We start from the raw sequence: 7,636 nt of genomic DNA on the forward strand, positions 1-7,636 counted from the left end.
AAGTGGATTTTGTGCATTATATCATTTAATGATATAAGGTGTCTTTAGATGGGATAGCTCTGTTACCTCATTACTTCTCCAAATACACCTTGATCTGTAAAAGATGGAAGTAGCTGGTGCATCTTCCAGGTGTTTTAGCTAGGTGCCTGAGCCCTATCCATTCCCTTGAAATCCAAGTAAATGGTCTTGTCCCTGGTGAACCTGGATCTAGTGGCAACTGAAAGGCAATCTTTGCATACATGGCCCTTGTATCACTGGTGGAAGCTGTTCAGGCTGCTGCTGTGGGTTTGTAGAGGGCAGTGGTGCTTGGCTTGAACGCTACCCAGCTGAATCTGGCAGAAATGGACACTGTGCTTCTCTCTGGCTTTCACATGCAACTGGCTTTTCTGGTTCTGCATAAGAGGGAAGGTGCTCAGGGCTCCCCACAGGGACAGCGATCCCATAATGGGTGGCTGAAGGGAAGCCAACTGCAGCACACAGCTTGTTTTCACCAAGGGCATCCTCTCATCTCCCTTGGATCCATTGAAGTATGGACTAAGGTTTGAGGAAGATTGGAGGGTGAGGGAAACCAGCAGTCTTTCCCCATCCTTGGTATGTGGTAATGCTTTTGCCTGCAATAACATTCACCACCACAGGTCTGTTCAGGACAACCCCTGGAAACATCTCGGAGAAGTACAACACTGACTTCACACCAGCTGGCTGGACTTTCCTCATCTGGAATGTCATTTATGCCTGGCAGCTTGCCTGGCTTCTCTACGCCTTGTCAGGGATCTGTCGAAGGTATTTTCCCTGCTTATGGTATAAATGAGGGACAGTGGCTCTTCCTTTCTGTAGCTCAGTCTCTTACCCCCTTTTCTGGGGTTTCAAGTCAGAGTAAACCCACTGCAATTCCTCTTGATTTGACGTGCTGAAGGTCTGCTGCTGGAGCATCTTTTAGGTTCAGCATCCAAAGCTTGGAAGCAATTTTGAGGTGTGTATGAATGGTTCTGATGTGTGGACATGTTACAAAGCATGTAAACTTTTGAGGCCTGTTTTCCACTGATTCATGTGATCTTGACAGAGTTACCCAGTAGCTGCACTTCTCAGCTGCTAGATGCTGAGAATCCACAGGGGCAAAATTAATGAATTATGGAGCTAATGCTTTTAGGTTACTTGCTGTTAGAGATCAGAGAATTGGCATTGGGAAGTCTCTTGGGTCACTGAACTGGACTTGAAGCTTTTCCTGGGGCTATGAGATCAATAACTGCTTCATGCAGGACCATGCAATATCTGTAATATTCTGTGATGTCTTCTGTGGGGTGGACTTACATTGCAGCTCTTCTGTTGAGAGGGACCACGGACTGCTTAGTTTGAGTCTTGTGTATCTGCTGTTTTCACATGACTTATAAGAAGTCACTCAGTTGGTACTGGCCAACGCTGAAGGTTGAAGGAAGAATGAAGTGTGTGTTTGTACAAGAGTGATCAAGTCTATATACATGTATGTGTATGCACACACAACATATACACATATGCACTTGCACTATGATCCCAAAAGCCTTTTTCCCCAGGAACTGGGCTGGAATCCCATGACCATGCCATTGGTACCACCACCAGTGGCACAAGCTTTGCAGCATCTGTGGAGCAATCCTTACTACCCACTAAATCTGTGGTGGTGCAGAGACCAGCAAGGAGTTCTGTACCATGGAACAGTGTCCTGATGGGGAAAGCCACAGGGAATGTATTGTGTCAGAGAAGGATGCAGAGGAGAGAGTCTGATTTAAGCTGAAATATTTAACTCCAATGTAGGGTCCCTGTTAGTAAGAGGAAAATGAGGCCAGGAAAGTTTGGTTGGTCAATGCAGGCATTGTTTTCCATTCTCCATACCCACTTTTCCTGGCAGGAATGAACTTGGATGTGTCTACGTAAAGCCAGACTTGCTGCCAATACCTTTTTATGTGGCATGGATTCTGAATAATGGCCTCAATGTTGGATGGCTGTTTCTGTGGGACCGAGAGTAAGTTGCCTTTTGTTACAAATGCTTTCTAACCCTTTTGTTGGGACTGGCTCAATACTTCATTTTGCCCTTTCCTCTGTGTGTGAATGCTTAATCATACCTGTAAAACTCTATGTCAAGCCTTGGGAAAGGTTGCCTTTGTAAAAGTTTGGGGTTTTTGCACAAAGTTTTCATTTTGTAAAAAATGAGGTGGATCAGTTATTGAAGTCTAAGATTTCCTCAAAGCTGCTGTTCTTCCATGTGTTTTTCTCCACAGGTAAGACAGGAGCCATGCCTCTCCATAAATACAGTTAAGCTCCTTGCCTTGGATTGTTTTCATAATCATGGTCATGAAAGGCTTATAAAAGCACCACTGTCAAGAGGTGAAGAAATCAGTTGCAGTCAGGAAAATAACTTTGTGATTAACAGAGTAAAACAGCAGTATGTCAAAATGAGGGCTACATGTAGTGATTACCTTTAATAAAGGCTGATTAACTTAAAGTCAGTAAAGGCCAAACACTAAAGCTATGAATTAAGGCATTGTGACACCACTGAAAAAAATGTATTGTGTATTGTATGCATGCATGTTCTTTGTCCTAGATACCTCCTACCAGCCCTGGTGTTCCTGGCAGCTCTCACTTTTACCACGTGTGCCTCCCTCTTCATTTCACACCAAGCCTTGAGCATCCATTCCTCGTGGCTTGTGAAGGGTCACAAAGCTGAGCTCTGGCTCATCCGCATCCTAGTAAGTGGCATTTGGGAAGCTGTGCTGTTAGTAAATGCTAAAAACCTCTGTGCAGTGCTGAAGGTATCAAGAATGAAAGATTCAATGGCAGAAGGTAAGTAAGGGAAGATTTCTGCCCTGACTTTAACTTGTGCCTGCTGCAGGTGCACATGGGCTTAATTACATCTGTTTCTGATCAGACATCATGGGCATGATTCAGAGCAAGGTATATCCCTTGTACTTCTCTAGCTGCTACAGAATGAAGTTTTCAGTGAAGAATGAAAACTTCAGCCCAGACTTGTGTTTGGGGTGTGAACAATATTTCTTGCAGAGGGAAAAGCCATTGCTAAGTGTGGCTTCTATTGCTGTAGCTGATGGTGATGTCCCAGGTATCTGACTACAAAAAATTATATAGTTCTTATATGGGGAAGTATGCACTGCTCAAGGCTTCAAATACAGCTGCCTTTCTGAGTTTTGCCAACTTCTGAAAGAAAATGAGTTTTCTCTTCTCCCAAGAAGAGTGGGTGTGTGTTTGGCAAACTGCACAGAGAAAATAAGATAAACATGCTAATACTCCATCACTCCCTGTGCCTCTCCTAGCTCAAACCTGCTACCCTGATCCCTTACTCCCCATCCAGGACACCTTGTGCTGCAGTTCCTCCCATGGCTGCTGTGTGTGCTTTAACCACCTTTGGTTTCTTTGCTTGATGATGGCATTGCTCAGTGAGAAAGTGGGTCATCTGAAAAAGCCCATCCAAGGATCTAGGAGGGTTTTCAGTGGATGAGGAGCCTGCAAAGCTGAGAGGCCCTGGACAGGAAAGTTCCTACCAACCCTGCTGGAAATGTGTCTACATATCTTGGCACAAACTGGGAGCAGGCTCTGTTCTTTGCACCCTTCTATTACGTTTCCTGAGACACCAGTATAACACAGGGAAAGGGGAATAGCTGGGTTCCCCAATCCTCACTCAGGAGTGACTCCAGCCCTTGATATTGCCTACTGGAGGCTCCATGTGGCAAAGATGTTTGCTGCGAGGTGGATGAGATTCAAGAAAACTGTTGTCTCTGCCAGTTACAGCAGCCTGCAACAACTGGGCTGGGCAGCCAGGCAGCCTGCGTGCTTTGGGGTGAGGATGGGAACTCCTTGCTGGGGTCGGAGGGCTTTGTACAGGGAATTCTGCAGCTGCCACTGTGGTGGTTCTCGGGGGTACTTTGGGGACTCCAAGGCTTCAACTCTTCTCTATGTTGAGGGACTTCCTCTGCAGCTAGGTCCAGAAGGCTGGCTTAACTGCCCCAGGACCTATGGGTCACAAAAGACAACCAGGAATTACCTTTTTTATTACTGCTTGTCATCTTGATGTGCTATGTGGCAGGTCCAGAATGGGCTGGCACTGTATGCAACATGGACCACCATTGCCACTCTGCTGAACTTTGCCATTGTGTTGATCTACAAGTGGAATGTGTCCAATGAGACAGCAACAACTGCTTCTCTAAGCATCCTTGCTCTTGACCTAGTAATATGGTAAGCAATCTCATGGGTTCCCACCAAGACTGAAAGACCTCTTCCACTTCTCACAAATGGGTTGGACTATCTGTCCCAATTCATTCATGGTCTGTCCCTTTACCAACACAGCGTACAAAGGACTCTGTTATAATTCATGGCAGATGAACCTGGAGCCTGGGCAGAGCCTTTCTTCCCTGACCCTCAGCAATACCAGTAAGCATATGCTGTGGGTCAAGAACAGGTTGCTGTGACTTGCATGAGCCCAGCCTGCCCTAGGTTTGCAGGTGAGGGCTTGATATGGAAAACATATGAAACATGGCTTTATTTTTTCCCTAAACTTACCTTAGATAATTTTTTAATTAATCTTCTGAATTTTAGTAAATGAACAATTTCGGACTCTGGTCCAAACTGGGCTGCAAAAAATCCACTCTTTGTCCAATTCCTTTCTTAAACTTTCTATGGGGAAAAATATACAGAGAAAATGCTTACTTTGGTGTCTTTGTCTTCACAGGTTTTATCTAGAAAACTTCGTTCTTGACAAGTATGTCCGCTATAACCTTACAGTCTACCCAGTGTTGATAATAGCTCTGACTGGCAGCGTATGCAAGAACTTCTCGTTTTCATCCCTGATGACAAACAGCATTTTTATAGGTGATTCTTTTGGATTGTTTCCAGCTCTTGGAAAAGGCAGCCAGTAAACACTTCCACATCTTTCCTGTCTATTAGGGGCAGAAAGACGGACTTGCCTCTTGAAGTATATTTATAAAAAGCAGAACTAAGGATTTATTAGAAGGTATTCATTCTGCAAAGTAAAGAGTAGAGCAGAAATCATTGCCCAGGAGCCTTGGGGCTGGATTCAAACATTGTGTTGCCTCAAATTCACTTCCTGGTGCAATGTTTGCCCTACAATTCTCCACCATCCACTTGAGTCCTCTGCTGGTAGCTCCATCTGATGCAGGGCAGACCAGAGGAAGAGTGGGGCTGGGATGAAGGCTGTGGACTTCCATTTGCCCTATATCATTTGGGATATAGGAGCAGTGCGTAAGTTTCTGACCCAAGGAGGGGTTGTGTCTAAATTTCACAATGCAAAACCCTGCACATGCTCCCCTCCTCTACAGAGCTCAGGCTAGCCTTAACAAGTTTTCCTGGGATTATTTGGTTGCTGCAGGCCACTGTAGCTGAGTTGAGTGTAGTTATCCATCGTAAAAGGGCTTAAGCTGTCCAAATACTGTACAATCACAGCCTGGCAAAAGCTATGCCATCATGAGTAGTTTTATGCTGGCACAAAATGGACTGAGCTGTGTGAACTCTGAATCCTGCTGTAGCAGTTTGAGATGCCTGTTCCCACAGTAGGGTCAGCAGAAGGGAGCATGTTCCCATCCTTCAGCCTTCCCACTGTTACATACCAGTGGCTAAAGCCAATTTCTGGACTGGCACCACTATTGCAGCCACTCCAGTATATGTAACCTTCTGCTGTAAGGGCAGCTGGATCCTGGTAATGCCTAAAAACACCAAGCAGGACTTGGCAGAGCTTGTCTGCCAAAGGCATGAGGGCACTGGAGACTCATTTCCTGGTGGTTATGGCCACCAGGAATGTGGAGGTATGTGTGATCTCTGGCAGACAGCTGTGTCCCTGCAGTAGGCATTTCTACCAGCAAATCTTTCTTAGTGGTTCAGCTTGTTTGGCTGGTAGGGCGGGAATGTGCTTTTCCCAAACTACTGCATGTTTCTTTATATAGTTGAACTATTCTTGGAGTGTTTTGTTAATGTAATAAATTTTTATTCCTGTGTCTATAAAGCCCTCTCCCTTTTAGAAATGTCTTGACCTGGAAGCATTGGGCAAGTTTAACTGGATAGCCATGAAAGTCTGAACTCTGGGGGGTAATGATTCCTATACAGGGAGTTTCTTTTTTCCTCTTTCCCTGAATGCCCCCTATACTGGGGAGCTGGGGTATGACAAGAATCACTGACTTTCTTTCATGCACTAACATGCTTCTGTGTTTCTTTTCTAGTTGTTCTGCTGGCAGTGACTTGCTTGATCTTTGCTGTTCGGCTGGGACTAGTCACATGGAGACACTGTAAGAGACCACTGGAAGTACCAGAAACCACAGCCCCATCAGGCACAGTGGCCTGAGACCTCTGGCATGTTGTGGCAGATCCTTTAAAAGGAGAAAAGAATTGGGCATCTGCTGGTCCTTCCTTCCTGTATCAATTGCCTTGTGCTCTTCTGTAACTATTTCTTTCCATTCCAAATGTGGATGACTTGTGTCTGCAAACCTGTCCTGCTCCCACATTCCCTCAGATCAGCTACTCACAGCCCCACCTTGAATCTACATGCTCCTTCATTTGGTTTGACTCTGAATCAGTGCAGGAAAAGGTCCTTCAGCTGAACAGCCCTGTATACCTTTGTGATGACGGAGCTGTGACTCTGCTCCTGCCAATGCAACGAGGGCTGTTGACAGGCACTTGGCAGGCTCACACAGACAGTTGTTCATGTTCTTTCCTCGGTAGTTCATTTTTCTTAAAGTGTAGCTCTAAGTAAACTGTCCCTGGGAGTCAAGGTGAGCAGTGGGAGGTCTGTCATTCCTTTGGCCATTCAGTACTGGGTGTCTGCAAGCCCCAGTGGTGTAAGCAGATCTTCTGCAGGCAGCAACTGCTCCTCTCCCTCCTTCTCTTCATGATGGGAACGGATATTACAACTTCAGAGATCTACCTTTGCGGTGTCAGCTCTGATGTTTGATATCCAAGGTGGGCGAGGAGGAGTGACTGAATACTTCTGCAAGCCTTCATCCTATCGCAGCCTGTTGTAGCTCTAGAAACCAAAGATGCATTCACTTTTCAGCATACAGTAGGATATCTGGGTCTCTGCTCTGGTTTTTCCTGATTTTCTCAGTTAAGTCAGTCACTATGTCAGTGCCTCTGTGGACCCACAATAACAGCAGATTTGTGCTCTTCCTGCTCTGCCTGTAAGACAGATGAGACAGTGCGGTGGGTTGCCTTTCCCAGAGCTGTGCTGAGCCAGTAGTGCCCAATTTGTGCTGGCTGGATGCCTCCTGCTGGAGTGTGGTTTGTAGCCGCTCTGGCAAGAGGTTAGATGTACAGATGAGATGATACCTGATCTGGAGTAAAGCCTGCTGCTTCAAAGGAAACCTGTTTAGAGAAAAAAAAAACACCACCTTTGAACTGGTGGAGTAAGTTCATCCTGGATCAGTGCTTTCTCATGTGGCTTCACTGCTTAAGAAGCCTAAAAGTGGATTGAGTGAATTGGCCTGCTGCCTCTATTTCCTGTGCCTACTTGAGAGTTGATGGTGTCTCACTGGTGTCTGGAAAGTGTTTCTACATGGCAGGTGCTTTCAGATGCTGAATATCTTGCAATACTATTACAAAAGAAAAATCTTCCAAAATAACATGTGCTGTTGTTTACATTTAACAAAGAGCA

At 45.5% G+C, this 7,636-nt stretch overlaps 1 long non-coding RNA gene across 1 annotated transcript; it reads left to right on the forward strand.

Annotated features, from left to right (window-relative positions):
* The first annotated feature begins 727 nt into the window (after window positions 1-727).
* Window positions 728-2,677, forward strand: LOC142034947 (uncharacterized). The gene is made up of 3 exons (XR_012651773.1): window positions 728-780; window positions 1,880-1,993; window positions 2,573-2,677. It is a non-coding gene; the product is annotated as an uncharacterized LOC142034947 (long non-coding RNA).
* Window positions 2,678-7,636: the final 4,959 nt, after the last annotated feature.

Source organism: Buteo buteo, chromosome 9 (genome assembly GCF_964188355.1).
Source record: "Buteo buteo chromosome 9, bButBut1.hap1.1, whole genome shotgun sequence".
Classification (NCBI taxonomy): Eukaryota; Metazoa; Chordata; class Aves; order Accipitriformes; family Accipitridae; genus Buteo; species Buteo buteo.